Here is a 21,563-nt window from a genome sequence, read left to right as displayed (position 1 = left end):
CAACTCCAATAGGATTCCACAACCAAGCACATCTTTCCCTCTCCCCCACCCTCACTTTATGCAGGAATCATTCCTGATGAGACTCCCTTGTCCATTCGCCCCTACCTATTGATCTCCCTCCTGGCACTTATCCTTGCAAGTGGAACAAGTGCTACACCTGCCCTTACACCACCTCTCTGTTGGGGTCATGTATTGTGTCTGGTGCTTTTGATGTAATCCCTTGTACATCAATGAGACCCAATGTAGATTGGGAGATGGCTTTGCCGAGCACCTACGCTCCAGCCACCAGAAGAAGCAGGTTCTCCCAGTGGCCACCCATTTTAATTCCACTTCCCATTCCGATATGTCAATCCATGGCCTTATCTACTGTCGCAATGAGCCTACACTCAGGTCCGAGGATGAACTTGTTTTTTGTCAGTATAGTCTCCAATTTGATGGCATGGACATCAATTTCTCAAACTTCTGGTAATGCCTTGCTCCCTCCTACCATTCCCCTTTTTCCCCTCTCTCACCTTATCTCCTTGCCTACCTATTGCCTCCCTCTCGTGCTCCTCCTCCTTTTTCCTTCCTTCCATGGCCTTTTGTCCTCTCTGATCGGACTCTCCCTTCTCCAGCCCTGTATCTCTTTCATTGATCAACTTCCCTGCTCTTTACTTCACCCCTCCCAGTTTCAGCAATCAGCTTGAGTTCCTCCCTTCCCTCCCCCCACCTTTTAACTCTACTCCTCATCTTGTTTTTCTCCAGTCCTGCCGAAAGGTCTCAGCCTGAAACGTTGACTGTACTTTTTTTCCATAGATGCTGCCTAGCCTGCTGCGTTCTTCCAGCATTTTGTGTGTTGCTTGGATATCCATCCTCCAATTGTATACAACTAAAAGCAAATTACTGGATGATGTCATAGCAATGTTCAAGGATGGCATTGGAAAAATCCCATATCAAGGGTGAAATAGTGTTAAATTAAAAACTGCCACACCCAAGTTTTTGCAAAGCCTGTTTAGATCTTTACACCATCTGTGATAAAGTAGTCAGTGATCTGTAAGAAGCTGAAAGAATTCTTTTCAAGGTTGAGTGGGGCTCATGGGCAATGCCAGTAGTACCCAGAAGCTAAGGAGGATGGGTCTATGGTGATTTTAAGGTCACTATCAACCCAGTACTGAAAATAGATCAATACCGTTTGTCCAGGATAGAGGATATTTTTGCAAACCTTTCGAGAGGGAAACACTTCAGCAAAGTGGACTTGGTTGAGGCATATTTGTAGATGGAGATGTGAGAAGAATCCAAAGAGTTTCTCATCATAAACACTCACAAAGGGTTTTATCGCTATAATAGGCTTACTTTTGAAGCAGCATCTGCACCTGCACTCTGTTAGAAACCTATGGAATAGGTGCTGCAAAGCTGTGTTACCTGGATGACATCATTGTTACTGTTAAGCATGACAAGGAATGTCCCCAAAATCTCAAGACTGTGTTAACAAGATTGGAAGATTATGGGTTCAGAGCACAATGTGTCAAGTGTGAATGATTTAAACCAAGCATCATTTACTGTGCTCACACCATTGACATACAAGTATTACATATGTGTGCTGAGAAAATTCAAGCAGTGCTGGGTGCCTCATGGCCAAAGGACATGTCATGGTTTGTGGTCCTGTTTAGAATTATTATAACAGGTTTCTGACAAACCTGGCTATTGCACCCCACCCCTTGAACTCATGACAGCAGATTGGGTTGAAATGACAATTGATGAGGTAGTGAGAGGTGGTTTTTAAAAAAGGCAAAGGAAATGGTGATGTCAGACATTATAATCGCACATTATGATCAACATCATCCAGTGAGGCTTGCCTGTTTGCCTTGCCCTCTGGTGTAGATGTAGTCATGTCACATTTTGAGTAGTGGAAAAATATGTCCCATAGCCTTTGCATCATGTTCCCTTACCACTGCAGAGGAGAATCATGCACAGATTGACAGTCCCTTAGTATAGTTTGGGGTATAAAACCTGTCTGGGCGAGAGTTTATCCTCAATATTGATCAGCAACCACTGGTGTCCATTTTAAATCTACAGAAGGGTGTTACACTAACAGCAGCGTGAATGCCAAGATGGGTTCTTTCTTGGACACAATTACAAGATCAAATTCAAGAGGACTAGTCATGGATTGTCCCATTTACCCTTGGAGAAGGAAATGCCTGAAAAATTTACAAAAAGACTCTCCTCTTGAAGTATTCTCCCTAATGCAAATTCCAATTCTCCCTGTACTGCTGAGATGATCCAAAGGGAAACTTGAGGACACCTCTTGTGACTCAGGCCTACATGGCAACCCAAAGTGGCTGGAATGTGCAATAGAAATTCTAGTTCTCCCATATTTACCAGCACCGGGAGGAATGCCCTTTATGGGGGTTGCCTCGAGTGGGGATTGAGATTTGTAGCATCCAAGCTGAGAGCTAAAGTGTTGGAGGAGCTACATGCTGATCATCTAGGCAAGGTCAAAATGAAAGTGTTGGCTTGAAGCTTTGTCTGGTGGCCTGGAATAGATGAGCAGATCAAGCAGCTTGCCATATACTGGTTGGTATACCAGCATGTCTTGAAGGAGCTAAGAGTAGCACCTCTCCATCCCTGAGATGGCCTGCATGACCCTGGTGAGAGATTACCAAGATGGTCAGAAGTGGGTGCTTGGAAAAATTGAGGGCAGAACTGCGGAGATTGTGTCTGATGTCATCTGGAGACAACACGTCAATCATTTGAGGAGAGCAGAGTCAATTGCTAGAGAAGAAAGCTGTCAGAACCACTCCCTGCAGTCCCAGAGTCAACTCCTGCAACCACCATGAAGCTGAACCTGAGGCCCTGGAACCTGAAATTTTTGTTTTCCAAGGCAGCAAGTCTCAGAGGGCCCCCTGCGCCCCCCATCAGGACAGACTTCTTCTGACAAGAGTAATAAATCCTCTACAGATATTTAAATATTTAGGCCTGAATGGGAAAATTTAACATTTTACTGTGCTGTAGATGGCTAGATAGCAGTTGCATTATATTCTATACTGTGCACAAATAGTTGAGATGCATTTTGTATTGAGTGGAATTTATAGTAAGCAGGGAGGAATGTTGTGTATTTAATATTTCAGTAATTTGTGTAATGTTGTAAATAGATTATTTGAAGCATTCTTTGTATAATTCATTTTGGATTATATGTAAAAAGCACGTGAATGGCATACGTCATTATGCCACCACATCATATATATTGAAGAAAAAAGACCAAGTACATGAGTAACCCTGGCTTCAGTATTTTTTTGATTAGTTTCTGGAGTTACAAAACATAATAAGGACCTCTGCTGTATATAAGTAACCTGGAAGAAAATTGACATGGGTGGGTTAGAAAGTTTGCAGATGATACGAAGATTGGGGATGTTGTGGATATCGTAGATAACTGGTAAAGAATATGGCAGGATAAAGTCCAGTTGCAGATATGGGGGAAGAAATGGCAGATGGAGAAATGTAAAATGTTGCACCTTTGTAGGTCAAATGCGTAGAGACAGTGCATTGTTACGGACACGACTCTTGTCAGTGTTGACGAGCAGAGGGATCTTGGGATCCAAGTTCATAGCTCCCTGAAAGTGGCTAGGCAGGTTGATAGGGTGGTTAAGAAGGCATTTGGCATGCTCGCCTTTATTAGTCAAGGCATTGGGTTCAAGAGTCAGGAAATAATGTTGCAGTTTTATAGTTGAACCATGTTTGGAATATTGCATATAGTTCTGGTTACCACATTTTAGGAAAATTGTCAAGGCTTTGAAGAGGGTGCAGAAGAGGTTTACTAGAATACTGCCTGGATTAGAGGGCATGGGCTATAATGAGAGGCTGGACAAACTTGGGTTGTTTTCTCTGGAGCGGTGGAGGCTGAGGGGAGATCTGAGATGTTGGGATTATGGGAGGCATAGATAGAGCAGACAGTATCTTTTTCCTAGTGTTGAAATGTCTAACACCAGAGGGCATGCATTTAAGATGAGAAGGGATCATTTTAAAGGAGATGTGAAGGAGTTTTTAACGTGGAGAGTGGTGGATACCAGGTATGGCTGCCTGGATTGGTGGTAGAGTCCGATACATCAGGGACTTTTAAGAGATATTTAGCTACTCACATGAATGTGAGGAAAATGGAGGGACAGGGGACATTATGTAGGCATAAGGGACTAGTTTAGTTGGCCATTTGATTACTAATTTATTTGTTTCAGCACAACATTGTGGATCAAAGGGCCTACTCCTTTGCTGTCTACATGCTAAACTCCACCAAACTGCCTGCTTCCGCTTTGACTTCTGATAACCCATTCCTGGCACCCACGATGCTCTGTTAATTTAATTAAAAAATTGCCCCTCAAAATAAATCCTTTCCCCCTCACCCCCTTGAACTTTAAAAGCATTTGGCATCTCTACCTTGGGATAAAAATTAACTGCCTACCCAATCCCTTCTTCATAATTTAGAATACTTTTATCAGATATCACCTCAACTTCCAATACTCCACTTTGTTCAAATTCTCTTCATAGCACATACCCTCTAATCAGGATCAGGTTTAATATCACTGACGTGTTGTGAAATTTGTTAATTTACCAGCAGCTGTACAATGCAATACATGGTAATGTAGAAAGAGATAAATAAGAATCAATTACAATAAGTATGTATGTGTATTAAATAGATTAAAATTGTGCAAAGCAAGTAATTTATTTTTTTTAAAAAGTTGAGCTAGTATTCATCGGTTTAAGGTCTATTCAGGAATTGAATGGCAGAGGGGAAGAAGCTGTCCCTGATTCGCTGTGTGCCTTCAGGCTTCTGTATCTCCTTCCTGATGGTAACAATGAGAAGAGGGCATGCCCAGGGTGATGGGGTCCTTAATGATTGACACTGCCTTTCTGGGGCACTGCTCCTTGAAGATATTTTGGATACTATTGAGGCTAATACCCAAGATGGAGCTGGCTAATTTTATAACTTTCTGTAGCTTCTTTTGATTCTGTGCAGTAGGGCATCACCCCCCCACCCCCCCATCCCCATACCAGACAGAGATGCAGCCTATCAGAATGCTCTCCATGTTACATCTATAGATGTTTTTAAGTGTTCTAGTACACAAACCAAATCTCTTCAAACTTCTAATGAAACATAGCCGCTGTGTGGTCTTCTTTATAGCTGCATCGATATGTTGGGACCGGGTTAGATCCTCGGAGATCTCGACACCCAGGAACTTAAAATTGCTCGCTCTCTTCTTTTCTGATCCTCCTAAGGACTGGTCTGTGTTCCATCATCTTGCCCTTCTTGAAGCCCACGATCGTCTCTTTTGTCTTACTGACATTGAGTGCAAGGTTGTTGCTGTGACACCACTCAACTAGCTGATATACCTCGCTCCTGTATGCCCTCTCATTTCCATCCGTGATTCTACGTACAATGGTTGTATCATCAGTAAATTATAGATGGTATTTGAGATATACCTAGCCAAACTGTCATGGGGTATAGAGGGAGTCGAGCAGTGGACTCAGCACTTACCCCTGAGATGCACCAATATTGATCATCAGTGAGGAAGAGATCTAGGTAGCATCCTAGTAAATGACTTATACATCCTCTCCAGTCTCCCCATCCTTCATACAATGGGGCAACACAAACTGCAAGTAACAACTAACAGGGCAGTGTCTGAGTGAGATGTTCCTCCAACTAGTTTCTTACATTTGTAGGGTAATGCTTCCCTGTTTGAATCCAGGTGGAGGTCTTTGAGTGGGCAGTCAGGGCGTAAGATTAGTCAACTGATCTCTGAAACTGCATCACTGACATAGCTTCATTCAGTCAGCATTGTAGTATCATGCCTTCAAGTGTTTGAAGTGGGATTTGAGCTCACGACCATCTGACTTTGATGCAAGAGTGCTGCCACTAGACAGTGGTAGTGTTCTGAAAGAATCCTTGGTGCTGAGAAGCTTGCTGCAAGCCAGTCAGTGTTCTTTGTGGTTAATGTCAGTTTGCAGACTTGATGTCTGCCTCCTATTCAACTGACATCATTGCTTAACCTCATTAACAAAAAAAATAATCCGATCTAGTTTCCCGCATCTTTTAGGGTAGACTGTGCTTGCAATTACTTCTGGCTGAAGGAACCTCCACCAGTAAATGGGACCATTGTTTCTGTGGATAACTCATCTCGGCATGACTGACGCTCCCCTCATATTGGTCCCTTGGCTAATGACGCCGCAGGCTGTGCAGTTGTATGCCAGTAGTAATGGAAGCCACAGAAGGTTTTGCAGATGCTGTGAATCGTGAACAACACCCGCAAATGCTGGAGAAATGTTGATAATTAATTTCCCTCTGTCGATGTTGCCTGGCTGCCGGGTTCTTCCAGCATTTTGTGTGAGCAATTGGACCTTTTGGGAATCATCTAGGGTCTTCACTTACAGCAAAACTTGGAGCGAGGCAGTGATTGGATAGCATTGCATTGAACATCAATGTCTTGTCGAAAGCATTCATTTGCGATGGCCTGGATAATCAAAAAGGCTTTATTTCAATTATCAATACCAAGTAACAAAGTGAGACCCAAGTTCACTGACCCCTTGATCAGTGAGTTGGGGCAACTTACAGCAAGGAACATTGATCAGAACAGATCATCACATGGAATTGGAAATGGATTCAGTGTCAAGCCCAGAGTTCAGGGGTACCGTCTTTGGCCAGTTGAAGGATTGATACTGAAGACTAAAGGCTAAAGGTCATTTGGAAGTCCAGAAGTCAAAGCTCAATGGCCAAAGACTGGAGACTGAAGAAGGGAGGCCCAGAGACCTGTCTTGAAGTTGGAGATGGGAGGCCTGTCCCAGAGTTGGAGAACTGTCTGTGTGTGTGGTTGGTTGGGTGGGTGATGGGGAGGAAAAGGGCTTGTTTTGCTGCTGTTGTTTTGTGGCTCGTTATGTTCTGCCAAACATTATATTGAATGTTCCCACTTAAATGTGATAAATCAACAATTAAATCTGAAATCTAAATCTGTGCAGGTGAACAATAAGGTGCAGATCATAATGGGTAGGTTGTAATGTGAAGAGTCCAGCTTATCATTCTAGGGAACTATTTAATAGTCTTGTAACAGCAGGGTACAAGCCATCCTTGAGCCTGGCAGTATAGGCTTTCAGACTTTGGCGTCTACTGCCCAATGGAAGAGAGAATGACCAGGATGGCTGGGGTCTTTGATTAAGCTGGCTGCTTTATGAGACGGTCAGAAGTATAGCTAGTCCATGGCGGGGAAGCTGGCTTTCATGATGTGCTGAGCTGTGTTTTCTTGCAGAGCAGTTGCCGTGCCAGACAGGATAAATGGTGCATTGATAAAAAGTGGTAAGGGTCAATGGTGACATGCCAAATTTCTTTAACCTCCTGAGGAAGTAGTGACATTGGTGAGCTTTCTGGGGTGTGATGGCTACGTGCTTGGACCGGGGCAGGACACAGACAAGCCATCGTGCCTCTTGTATCTTTACTGCACAGATGCCATGGGGGAAATCCTTTAAGCTCTGACTTGCTGCTTTCTGATCACTGCTCCAATAACAGGGGCAGATGTGTGTGAGCTTTGCATGCAGCTTCCAACAGGAACCACACAGGTACTGTATGTACTGGTGTGTAGTTTTGTGGGCAGAAAAAGCTGGTGTTGAATTTGTCTATTTCACTGAACTTTTGTGTGAGCTCTGATTAGTTGATCACACTGTAAAGATAGTGAAAGATAATGTCAAGCCATTAGAGTGCAAGGTAAGTAATGCTCGAAACACTAGAAGACTTGTGACTGTGTGGAAGACGCTGTGTGCGTGCAATGGATGATGATTCAGAGTAACCTTGTAATTTTAACTTGGCTTCTTCAAGTTGCATGCCACCGAATATCACATTTGTAAGATGTGACAGGCCATCCAGTCATTTCAATCAGTCACCTCCTCCACACTTGGCCCACTGCAGTCAGATTCATCATTTGTAAGATGTGACAGGCCATCCAGTCATTTCAATCAGTCACCTCCTCCACACTTGGCCCACTGCAGTCAGATTCATCATTTGCTTATAATTTTCAATTACTGAGCAAGTCTGAACCGCTTCATCTGACCAAATGCAGGAACGTACCGTGCTGAAATGGGGAAATTGAAACTTGATGGAAATCTGATATTCCTTGCTGATAAATTAGCTAAAGAAGGGGAAGTCTGTGTATTTTGGAAAGCTACTAAACAGAATGGTGATACATGATCCACTCCTGCAACATGCTAATTCAAATTGAGAAGTAATTTCTAATTTCCACCCAACCAAATATATTACATCTGTTATAGATAATTATTTGTACGTACTTCCTCTGGACTGATACCAATACCACCCACTTGTGCCTGATGCTTTCATCCCTTTTTGCTTTGACTTACAGCCCTCTCCTATTGTTCTCTCCTTCCCTTTCCCACTTCCCTGCATGTTAAAATCTATTTATGTCCCAGATTTGACGAAGGGTAATCAATGGCGTCTCTGCCATCTTGCCTGGAATGGTAGCATAGCAGTTGGTACATGGCTTTACAGTGCAAGTGACACTGATTGGAGTTCAATTCCCACTGCATGGCCTGCTCTGGTTACCTCCCACATTCCAAGAACCGTATAGGCGGGAGTTAGTGAGTTGTGGGCGTGCTACGTTGAGCCGAAGCGTGCTGACACTCGCAGGCTGCCCAGTACAATCCTTGCCGAATTGATCTGATACAAACGATGCATTTTGTTTCCATGATAAATAAAGCTAATCTTTATTTCCAGCATTTCCCTTTGTATTTTGAAATGTGCGAGTCAGGAGAATTCCAGTTCTGAGTGTTTTACTGAAAAAGCAACGAGTGTAGACCCTCTGCATATACTAATGATGGAAACAGGAGCAGGGTGGGCGCATAGAACCTTGGTCTTTTCACATGGAGAGCTCCAGCTTGGTACAGTGATCCGGAGGCGATCTCTTGCCATAGAGGGGGTGGGATACAGGTACACCTGAATGACATGAGTCCTGAGGCTAGATTGCTTGATTTCATCTATCCCCTGGAGGGCTCATTGAGATTCAAAATGTTAAAAGGAATAGATTAACAGAATTTCCCAATTGAAAGGGCACAATTTTCACATTAGAGGTGAGTTGCTCTGGAGTGAAAGCAGGGAGCTCTTTATTACATCAAGGGAGATGGAAATTCTCTGATGAACAGCAATTGTAGCAGAGGAGCCTCAGGCTAATAGACTGTTGTTATGATGGAAACAGTACTCACGCTACTTAGTTATCGTAGAGTCTCATAGTCTCAGAACACCTCTTGTTTATTCTCAACTGACTCATCTAATTATAAACTTTCTGAAACATCTCTTGCAAGCTGGTAGCAAGGAATGCAAATGCAATGTCAGTATTCATTTCAAGTGGACTCGAAGAAGAAAGCAAGGATGTATAGGACATTGGTCAGACCTCATTTGGAGTACTGTCAGCAGTTTTAGACCTCATGTCTAAGAGAGGATGTGTTGGTATTGGAGAGGATCCAGAGGAGGTTCATGAGAATGATCCAGGGAAAGAGAGGGTTCTGTACTTGTACTCACTAGAGATTAGAAGAATGAGGGAGGATCTCATGGAAATGTACTGAATATTTAAAGGCTTGGATAGAATGCACATGGAGAGAATGCTTTCAGTAATGAGAGGGTCTAGGACCAGAAGTACAGCCTCAGAATAGAAGGACTTCCCTTTAGAACAGATGAGGATAGAAGGACTTCCCTTTAGAACAGATGAGGAACTTCTTCAGCCACAGGGTGATGAACCAATGGAGTTCATTGCCACAAATGGCCATGGATGTTGAGCCATTGGGTGTATTCAAAGAGGAGTTTGATAGGTTCTTGATTAATATGGCTTCAAATGTTATGGGGAGAAGGTGGAAGAATAGGGTTGAGAGGGAAAATAAATCAGCCATTTCAACGTGGTACGTTTTTGCATTTGGTCAGATGGTTCAGACTTGTTCAGTAATTGAAAATTGTAAGCCTAATGATGAAACTGAGTGGTGGAACAGGCCTGATAAACCAAATGGCCCAATTCTATTGCTCCTATGTCTATGGTCCAATTTCAGGTGTATTAATGCTGCATCATGATCCATTCCTGGGTTAGCATCAAACCACAGTCTTATAGTGGAGCAGGAAATAAGACTCAAAGCCTAAGCTGAAAAATAATCTCTCCATAAGTGGTCCAGAGTCACAGTGAGGACAATCTTAGGCTCCAACAAACATTTTTCTGGAATCTGCACATATCTCAACCAGCAAAACATTACTAGCACCACTCAAAGGAAGACTCTCATGGTTGTAGTCTCTCTGAATTAATGCCTAGGGCATGTATTGGGACCTCTGGAGTGGAATCAATCCCTCTTGAATGACTTCCTCTTGATGTTTGTAGGACTAGTCACAGTTATTGTATAAATTGCAGTAGAAACTGGGAGCAGCCTCATGTGGATCGGTAGCCTCTCAGCCTGGGTGAGATCCTGCCAATGCTCTGATTCATGAAACTATAAGACAAAGGAACAGAATTAGGCTATTCTGCCCATCAAACCTGTTCCACCATTCCATTATGGCTGAATTACAACCCCCCTCAGCCGGATTCTCCTGCCTTCTCACTATAAACTTTGATGCTCTTACTACTCAAGAACCTATCAAACCTCCACTTTATAGATCAAAGTTCAAAGTAAATTCATTATCAAAGTGCATATATGCCACCACATACTATCCTGAGGTTAATTTTCTTGTGGGCATTCACAGTAAATGGATAGAAGCATGATAGAATCAATGAAAAACCTCACATGACAGTGATGGACTAACAGGTCAATGTGCAAAAGACAACAAACCCAATGAGTTGACTTCCACAGTCATCTGTGGCAATGAATTCCACCGATCACCACACTCTGGTTGAAGAAGTTCCTCCTCATCTCTGTTCTGAATGGATGTTTCTCTATTCCTGGGGTCCATTGTTTAATGGTATTGGTCCGTGGAATGAAAACGGTTGGGAGCCCCAGCTCTATTCTGAGGCCATGCATCCCTGTAGAACGGCGAGGGTCAAAGAGGAAGACTCCAGAGATGACAGCAACAAAGAGGTGGTTGCAGGAGGCAGAGGAGTGGATCTGGGTAGTTTCGAGTCAGTGGACTGGGCTGAGTTCAAAGACTCCTAAGAGGATCTGAACAAATACACTACAGTTGTCATAGACTTTATAAGAACAGTTGTAGATGAGTGTGTCCCCACAATATCATTCAGGATCTTCCCCAACCGGAAGCCCGGTATGAACCTTGAGATCTGCAATCTGCTGAGAGCCAGATCAGTGGCATTCAGGTCTGGCAACCAAGTAAAATACAGGAGGTCCAGATATGTTCTCTGGAAAGCCATCTCACAACCAGCATTGCAATTTTGGACCAACTTGAATCACTGAAGGACGCTCAACAACTGTGGAAGACTTCAATGCTATCATCTCCTACAAAGTGAAACCAAGAGACACAGGTGACAACAAGGCTTTGCTCTCAGATGAGCTCAATGCTTTTTATGCTCGCTTTGACCATCAAAACCCCCCACAGCCCCAATAACCCTGTGAGTTCGGTCTCTGAGGCTGATGTGGAGCATCTTTTATAAGGGTGAACCCACAGAAAGTATCCAGCCCAGACCAATGCTTTATGAAGCCCCAACGTTACATCTTGTGGGCTTTCATTGTTAAACTGTGCCATTACTAAGAACACCATTATTACTGTAAACAAAATCTGATGTTAAACTGTCATACAGTACTAGAAAACTAAATGAGCTACAGCCATTGAATATACAATATTAAACATTGTCATCACAACTTCTATGAGCAGGCTGAAAATGAAGGGGAACAAGTTGGGGATAACTCTGTGACCATGAGGGCCGCTAGGGCCATACTGCTACTGGGATGATATTCTCAATGGAGATGGGCCCGAAGTTTCTGCTTAAAGGTCAATCTCAGAAGTCTGCTGCACTTTAACAAAGTGGTGTGCATTCACTGTGCTTGGTCACTATCTGAAATAGCTAATTAGGTTTACATGTGTAGCTTAAATTAGCAAGACATGGCATTTCTGCTTACAATATTTCCTTTGTAGAAAATGATGGATCCAAATTTACATCTATTTGTTTCATTTTATTTGTAGCTTAAGAGAAAAATTTAATTTAGCAGGTAAAATTCAGTAAACACCTCTCTAGATAAGCAAGAAAGATGCATGTTATTTAAAATCATTACGGATATGTGTGCTCAGTGTGAATGGTGCTGTAGATATTTATTTAAATGAATAATAGTCATCGAAAGTGGAGTAGTGTTTGGGATAATCCAGCTTTTGGAATACACCCGAAATGCTCAGTGGGTCAGGCAGCCTCTATGGAGAGGAATAAACAGTCAATATCACGAGCTGAGACTCTTCATCAGGATTAGAAAGGAAGGGGACAGAAGCCAGAATCAATCAAAATCAGAATTTGAGTTTGTCCATCCTTTCCTTATAGCTAATACAGTTTAATCCAGATGGCACCCTGGTCAACTACTTCTGCACCTCTCCAAAGCCTCCATGTACTGTGATGATGGCTGTCTTAATAAAAAGTGTTTCTGAAATCTTTCTGGTTTCCACACTTCCCTGACATCAAAAGGCAAAGCTCTCTACTCTGTCACAGATGCTGTTACTTGGCTCTCCAGATACAAGTATTAAATGATCTCTCCATTCTAGATTCCAAATTTCTGTCCTCCTTTAGATGACAGCATTGCACTGTACATTCTTTGGTGGACCACACTTGATTACACTCACACAGTGAATCTCATTGCTCCTGGCTCGGTTTTCATGCTCATTGCTAAAAGAGATGAAAGTCGCATTGAATCAGCTGCTTCAGTGGTTGGGAAACTGGCTCGACTGGTGTTCCATTTCCAGCAACGTCTGGCCTGGGTTTCACCACTTCTGATTGAAGTTTGCTCCTCTGCCCCTTCTGAATTTCTTGGCAACCTTCAGGTTTCATTTGGCCTTCACTCTTTTGGGACGTTCAATCGGGAAGAGAGAGAAAATGGACAGATGGAACAGTTTACTGGAAGTTGGAGAATTCATTGTTTGTGTCTTTGGGGGTTGTAGACTGACCAGGTGGAATATGAGGTGCTGGTTCTCTACTTCTAACATCGTCCTGGCAGTGGAGAAGGCTTGGGACGGACATGTCAGTGTGGGAATGGGAGGAAGAATTAAAATTGTTAGCAACCAGTTTCACTGATGTAGCAGAGGACACAATGGGAGCACCAGAACAATGAAAAAAAGGGGTTGGGATATGCATGTGAATGTTAGCCTCACCTGCAAGGGCTGTTTATGTCCCTGAAAGGAGGTGAGGGAGGAGGTGTAGGGTCAGATGTTGCATCTCCTACAGTTATCAGGAAGAGGACGTGGGGAGGTACGATCACAGGGGAGGAACAGGTGAGGTGGTAGTCATGGAAAGAGTGAAAACACAGGAGACTCTGCAGATGCTGGAAATCCACTGGAGCAAACTGGGCCACTGCTCCACAGAGCACCTTCACTCTGCCCATGTTGCTGTCGGGATCTCTTGGTTGCTAACAATTTTAATTCTTCCTCCCATTCCCGTATTCCACTGCCAGGGTGAGGCTAAACAGAAACTAGAGAACCAGCACCTCTTATCCCACCTGGTTAGTCTAAAGGCACGAACATTGTACAGTGCTGGATGAACTTTGCGGGTCAGGCACCATCTATGAAGAGGAATAAACAGTCGACATTTTGGGCCAAGACCCTTTATCAGCACTCCTCAGGAGAAAGCGTAGACAGCGGAAAGCAGCAAGGGGTGAATCGGGGGTGGGGGGGGGGGTGGTGATGTGTGGCTGATGGTAGGATCACATCATAGCTTGTGGCTCCATCTTTTACAAACATTTGATTTGAAAAGTAGTGCCCCTAAGATGCATTGAATTGGCACCGTGAACTATACGCTCAAATTTCTGAAGTTGTGTCTTGAAGCTGGGTTTGTTACAATCTGAAGTGAATGAGCAGCCCACCAGGTCAAGGCTGAAACTTTCTTTCGGGTGACTACAGGGCACAAAAATAAGATGATCAAATGTTAAGAGCTTAACATCCAAGGATAGGTGTTGTACCAAAGGTACAAGCAGGCAGAGAGGCTGCTCCGTTGGACTAATTTATGAGCACCCAAAAGGTGAAACCTCAACAAGAGAAACCATAAATGAGGAAATACCTGAAGCAGGCATGAAGGGGCTACATGCAAGATTTTATTCTGCATATTCATTGAGCAAGATTATTGTAGAATAAGTATTTATGGAGTTCATCGGGGTTTTTTTTAAAGCAGTGTATCATAGAACCTTCCTAGGAACAGATCTTTCAGAGACTACAGGTGCTGGGGTCTGGATCTGGATGTGAGATCTATGTCTCGATACAGGGTTTAGTCCTGAAACATCAGCTGTTCCTTTCCTCCCACAGATACTACTTGACCAGGTTCCTCTAGAACAGGGATTGCCAACCTTGTTTTAGGCAATGGATGCTTACTACTGACCATGGGGTCCATGGCCCCCAGGTTGGGAACCCCTGCTCTGGAATGTAGTTACCACAACACAGTAGAATTCTAGATGTAACTTGAGGGTGACTACCTCAGGGATAAAACCAGTCTCTTCAACTTAATCAAGGTCAATTACAATGGTATGAAGGTAGAATTATCTTGTGTACTTTAAAGAGTAAAGGGGTGTTTTAATTTTCCATAGAAACAATGAAACATACAATGAAACATGTCTTTTTTGTCAACAACCAACACAATTCAAGGATGTACAAGAGTCAGTACGCTTCTGGCACCAGCATAGCATGCCCACAACTCACTAAGCCTAATGAAAGTTGCTAGTCCTGAGAAAGGGTCTCAGCCAAAAACGTCAACTGTTCACTCTTTTCCATACAGTGAAAAGTTTGGGTACCCTGGTCAAAATTTCTGTTACTGTGAATAGTTAAGTGAGTGGAAGATAAACTGATCTCCAAAAGTCATAAAGTTAAAGATGACACATTCTTTTCAACATTTAAAGCAAGATTAGTGTATTATTTTTGTTTTGTACAATTTTAGAGTGGGGAAAAAAAAAGGAAAGGAGCACCTTGCAAAAGTCTGGGCACCCCAAGAGATTTGAGCTCTCCGATAACTTTTATTCTTTCCCTTCTCCAGCTCTATCATTTTCGCCAATCACCTTTCCAGCTCTTAGCTTCATCCCACCCCCTCCGATCTTCTCCTATCATTTCGCATTTCCCCTCCCCCCTCTACTTTCAAATCTCTTACTATCTTTCCTTTCAGTTAGTCCTGACGAAGGGTCTCTGCCCAAAACGTCGACAGCGCTCCTCCCTACAGATGCTGCCTGGCCTGCTGTGTTCCACCAGCATTCTGTGTGTGTTGTTGTTTGAATTTCCAGCATCTGTAGATTTCGTCGTGTTTGCTCAGACCTTAATTAGCTTGTTAGGGCTATGGCTTGTTCACAGTCATCATTAGGAAAGGCCAGGTGATGCAAATTTCAAAGTTTTATAAATACCCTGACTCCTCAAACCTTGTTCCAACAATCAGCAGCCATGGGCTCCTCGAAGCAGCTGCCGAGCACTCTGAAAATTAAAATAAATGATGCCCACAAAGCAGGAGAAGGCTATAAGAAGATAAAGTATTTTCAGGTAGTAATTTCCTCAGTTCGTAATGTAATTAAGAAATGGCAGTTAACAGGAACGGTGGAGGTCAAGTTGAGGTCTGGAAGACCAAGAAAACTTTCCGAGAGAACTGCTCATAGGATTGCTAGAGAGGCAAATCAAAGCCCCCGTCTGATTGCAAAAGACCTTCAGGAAGATTTAGCAGATTCTGGAGTGGTGGTGCACTGTTCTACTGTGCAGCGACACCTGCACAAATATGACCTTCATGGAAGAGTCATCAGAAGAAAACCTATCCTGCATCCTCACTACAAAATTCAATGTCAGAAGTTTGCAAAGGAACGTCTAAACAAGCCTGATGCATTTTGGAAACAAGTCTTGTGGACTGATGAAGTTAAAATAGAACTTCTTGGCCATAATGAACAAAAGAATGTTTGGAGAACAAAGGGTGCAGAATTTCATGAAAAGAACACCTCTCCAACTGTTAAGCACGGGGGGGGGGGGGTGGATCGATCATGCTTTGGGCTTGTTTTGCAGCCAGTGACAAGGGGAACATTTCATTGGTAGAGGGAAGAATGAATTCAATTAAATACCAGCAAATTCTGGAAGCAAACATCACACCGTCTGTAAAAAAGCTGAAGATGAAAAGAGGATGGCTTCTACAACAGGATACTGATCCTAAACAGACCTCAAAATCCACAATGGGCTATCTCAAGAGGCGCAAGCTGAAGGTTTTACCATGGCCCTCACAGTCCCCTGACCTAAACATCATCGAAAATCTGTGGATAGACCTCAAAAGAGCAGTGCACACAAGACAGCCCAAGAATCTCACAGAACTAGAAGCCTTTTGCAAGGAAGAATGAGCGAAAATCCCCCAAACAAGAATTGAAAGACTGTTAGCTGGCCACAGAAAGTATTTACAAGCTGCGATACTTGCCAAAGGAGGTGTTACTAAGTACTGACCATGCAGTGTGCTCAAACTTTTGCTTCGGGCCCTTCTCCTTTTTTGTTATTTTGTAACTGTAAAACATGGAAATTAAAAAGTAATCGTGCTTAAAGTATTAAAGAAATATGTCATCTTTAACTTTATTGCTTTTGGAAATCAGGTCATCTTTTACTTGCTTAGCTATTCACAGTAACAGAAATTTTGACAAAGGGTGCCCAAACTTTTGCATGCCACTGTAGATCTGCCTGGCCTGGTGAGTTCCTCTAGCATTTTGTGTGTGCCACCTACTCTAACCATATGTCTGTGGGAAGAAATTGGAGCACCTGGAGGAAACCCATGTGGTCATGGAGAGAACAAACAAACTCCTTCCAGACTGCTGTGGAAAACGAGCGCAGATCTGTGATTGCAGGCCTTTGAGCACATCTACAAAGAACACTGCCATGAGAAAGCAGCATCCATCATCGAAGATCCCAGCCAACCAGGCCATGCTCTCTTCTCACTGCTACATCATAAATGAGATGCAGGAGCCTTGGGTCCCATGCCACCGGGTTTATTTCCCTTCAACCATCAGGCTCCCGAACCAGTGTGGACACCTTCACTCACTACAACACATAATACAACCTATGGACTCGACTTCAAGGGCTCTACAACTCACGTTCTCAGTATTATTTATTGAGTTATATATTTTCTATTACTATTATGCTTTTTTACTGTACCTGCACAGTTTGTCTTATGCACATTGGTTGCTTGTCAGTTAGTGTTATGCATAGTTTTTCACTGATTCTTTTGTATTTCGTTGTTCCACTGTGAATGCCTACAAGATAATGAATCTCAGGGTAGTACATGGCAACACACTTTGATAATAAATTTACTTTGAACTCTGTAAATGGTGAAAGGAAGTGAAATCTGGTCCACTGGGATACACCACACACGTACTGTAACTGTAGGTGACTGATGGCCAGGCAGCTCAGAATGCACTTGGATTTGGTGAAGCTGGTATTTAGGCCACTCTGTGATCCAAAAGGCAAAGCATTTTGAAAAACAAAGTTTGTAATCACCAGTCTGAGGTAGATATTTGTATGAGGAAGTATAATGTCTGGGATGCCATGATGATGGGTTGCTCTGGACTGACTTTGGCATTCTTCTGCTTGTGGATAAAGCAAATCAAGTCCACTGAAGGCATCAGTTGAATCAAACAAGGATTCATCAGAATCAGAAGTGCTAGAAAGAGATGTTACCATCTATTGGGGAAGAGCCAAGACCCTTGATTAGGGCTGGGAAGGAAAGGGGTAGAAATCAGAAATAAAGATTTTGATATTTTGGACCAAGACCATTCAACAAGGCTGGAAAGGAAGGAAGCAGAATCAAGCCTTTTGATTCTGATTTTGATTGAATCTGGCTTCTGCCCCTTTCCTTTCCAGTCCTGATAAAGCATCCTGGCCCAAAACATTGACTGTTTACTTCCTTCCGTAGACGCTGCCGGACTCGCTGAGATCCTCCAGTGATTGCTGTTGAATCTGCTGAACTGCGATCCATATGTTCACTCAAAGATTGCAGATACTGAAGTTATAGTAAATTTCAAGTCCCGTTTATGTATACATCTATGGTCCTGGTCTTTGGGCTCTGGTCCCTAACTTAATTCCTAGGCTTGAGTAAACTTCTCAAAGGTATTTATATAAATGGAAGCTTGCAAGTTGAGTCAGTGGTAAGGAAGGCAACTGCAACATTCACATTCATTTCAAGAGGATTAGAATATAGAAGCAAGAATATGATGCTGAGGCTTTTAAGGCATTGGTCAGACTGTACTTGGAGTATCATGAGTGGTTTTGGGCCCCTTATCTAAGAAAAGGTATGGTAGCATTAGAGAGAGTTCAGAGGAGATTCAGGAGAATGATTCTGGGAATGAAAGGGTTATTGTGAGAAGCATTTCATGGTTCTGGGCCTATACTCACTGGAGAGTAGAAGAATGCAGGGGGGAATTCATTGAAACCTATCGAACATTGAAAGGCCTGGATGGACTGGATTTGGAGAGGATATTTCCTGTAGTGTGGGTGAATCTAGGTCTAGAGGACATAGCCTCAGGATGGAGGGACTTCCATTTAAAACAGATAAGGAAGAATTTCTTTAGCCAGAGGGTTGGGAATCTGTGGAATTCACTGCCACAGATGGGTGTGGAGGCCAAGTCATTGAGTATATTTAAAGTAGGTTGATATGTTCTTTGTTAGTCATGGAGTCAAAGGTTACTGGGAGAAGCTGTTAGAATGGAGTTGAAAGGGATAATAAATTGGTGATAGTGGAACAGACTCGATGGGCCAAGTGGCCTTATTCTGCTCCTATGCCTTATGATCTCTGTCTAAATTGTTACTCGGTAAGCAACAAGAGTTTGCTTTCTTGGCTTAATCAACACTAACTCTCCCTGCTATTGTGGCACTGTTAATCCCATAGCCTTCCCCGCACAAAGCCTGTTTTGTTGACTGTTGATCCTGTAAGGCAGACCCCATTAAAGTGCTCATTAAAGGGCTTGGTCTGATAACACTGGCAAGATATGCGGGGCTTTGCCAAATGTATTTTAGGCCTGATAATGGAGTGTTTTTCTAAGAACTGAGTGATTTAATATTTCATCCCTTCTTTGCACGTAACTGCTGCAATAATTGGATCTTTGTCCGTGTTTTGGGCTTTCATCCTGTGACATGTCTGTTTAGGCTGTGTAGATCCAATACAAGGCCAGCAACAGCTTACAGCAGATCTAAAGGGAACAAGGCCTCCTTCATAAGCGTTAGCTCAATGTGTGGACTTTTAACTCTTTTGTTCCAGTGATCCTAGATCCCTGTGTCCAAATTTGTTTGTGGTACTTTCCCTGTGTATCTCCATGACATCATCTGTCTGTACGAATTTGTTTCTGTGATGTGGACCTGACTGGCAAGGCGGGACTCCCTGCCCTTGCCTCACCATTTTCTATGGACCACACCAGAGTGAGCAAAAGGGTCAAACATACTAGTGGATGATTAATGTTGCACGTACCCCGAACTGCATAAGAAAGGCCGATTTCATTTGTTTAAAACCATCAGCAAACCAGTTCAGGATCAGACTTTACAACATCTTCGTGGCTACCAGCAAGTACTCATAATGCCATTATCATTATTAGTCTAAAATTACCCCTATGCATCTTGATGAGTTAACAGCAAAAATAGCAAGGGATAAGATCATAAGACATAGGAGCAGAATTAGGCCATTTGGCACATCTGCTCCACTGTTCCATCAAGGGTGATTTATTATCGCCCTCAATCCCATTCCCCTGCCGTTTCCTCATAACCTTTGACTCCCTCACTAATCAAGAACTTGTCAACCTCCGCTTTAAATGTACCCATATATGACCATGATCTAATAAATATTATGTAGAATTAGTCCTGGACAATGAACTGAGCATCGACATATGCCACCATTGAGGAGAACTTCCAAAGCTGATGCCTCAGGTAGCATCCATCATTAAAAAGCCTCTTATTGTAACTTATATTAATTATTTATGTCTTGCCTCTATTCTTGGCACAAAACAATAAATTTCATGACATGTCAGTGAAAATAAACCTGATTCTGTGATTGAGTCTGATTCTGATATGTACTACAGGTGTGATGAAAAACCTGCAAGAGCATCATGGGCACCTAGTATCATTCAAGCAGCATTTACAATAAATACATAAAGTTTACACATTTAGTGAGAAAGAACACAATCAGAGCAAAGGCAAAGTTCATTTTAGTGCAAAATGATCGAAGTGTTTCTGAACTGAAGTGGTTGGTTGGTTCGGGAGCTGAATGGTTGAAGTTCTAGAGTAACAACATGCTGGAGGAACTGAGCAGGTCAGGTAGTATCTATGGAGAGGAATAAAGTGCCAACATTTCAGGCTGAGACCTTTCATTAGGACTGGAAAGGAAGGGGGAAGCGACTAGAATAAGAAGGTGGGGGAGGGGAAGGAGTACAAGTTAGAAGGTTATAAGAATAGAGGGAAGGTAGGTAGGTGAGTGGAGGGACAAATGAAGAAGGAAGGTAGGAGGTGATAGGTGGGAAAGAAAAGAGCTAAAGAAGAAGGCATCTGATTGGAGAGGAGAATAGACCATGTGAGGAAGGACACCTAAAGAAGTGATAAGCAGACGAGCCGAAGAAAAGAGGTAAGAAGGGAGCCAGAATGGGGTATGGAAAAAGGGAGGAAGGGGAGGGGAAGAAATGAACAGAAATGAGAGAAATTGATGTTCAAGCTGTCAGGTTGGAGGTTTCTTCCAACTTGAGAGTGACAGTAGAGGAGCCCATGGACCAACTTGTCAGAATGGGAATGGGCAGTGGAATTAAACTGGTTGGTCACCGGGAAATACTGCTCGTTGCAGACAGAACAAAGGTCCTAAATAAAGCAGTTCCCCAATCTACGTCATGTCTCACCAGGGTAGAGAAGCCCGTACCTGGCCCACCGAATACAGTAGATGGCCCAGGAAGACTCACAAGTGAAGTGTTGGCTGCCCTGGAAAGATTATTTGGAGTCCAGAATGGTGGTGAAGGATCGTCTGCTTAAAGATCTTGATCTTTAACCTGTTGTGAGATGACCAGGACTAGGTTCTCAATGTTTCAGCTAATATAATGTTCCAAAATAATAGTTGAATGGGAAAAGAGGCTGGCTTGCATTGTTAATCAGAACAATGCAGATTTGTGATTTAGTTGCAACAGACAGTGATGTGAAATTGTTTTGGGTGGAACTATTGAACACCAAGAGGAAGAAGACATGGGTAGGACTGATCTATGAGCTCCTAAAATGTGAAAGCTTGACAAGAGTAACCATAAATTGAGAAATATATAAAATATGCATGAATGGGCTACAATAATTGTGGGAGATTTTATTCTGCATTTTGATTGAACAAGTCAAAATGGCAAGGGTATTACTGCAGAAGAAGAACTTGTGGACTGCATCAGGGATTATTTTTTAGCGTGATATATTATAAAACCTACCTAGGAAG

This window comes from Hypanus sabinus, chromosome 9 (assembly GCF_030144855.1).
Source record: "Hypanus sabinus isolate sHypSab1 chromosome 9, sHypSab1.hap1, whole genome shotgun sequence".
Lineage (NCBI taxonomy): Eukaryota > Metazoa > Chordata > Chondrichthyes > Myliobatiformes > Dasyatidae > Hypanus > Hypanus sabinus.
The sequence above is the reverse complement of the archived record's forward strand: the minus strand, read 5'-3'. Positions refer to the sequence as shown.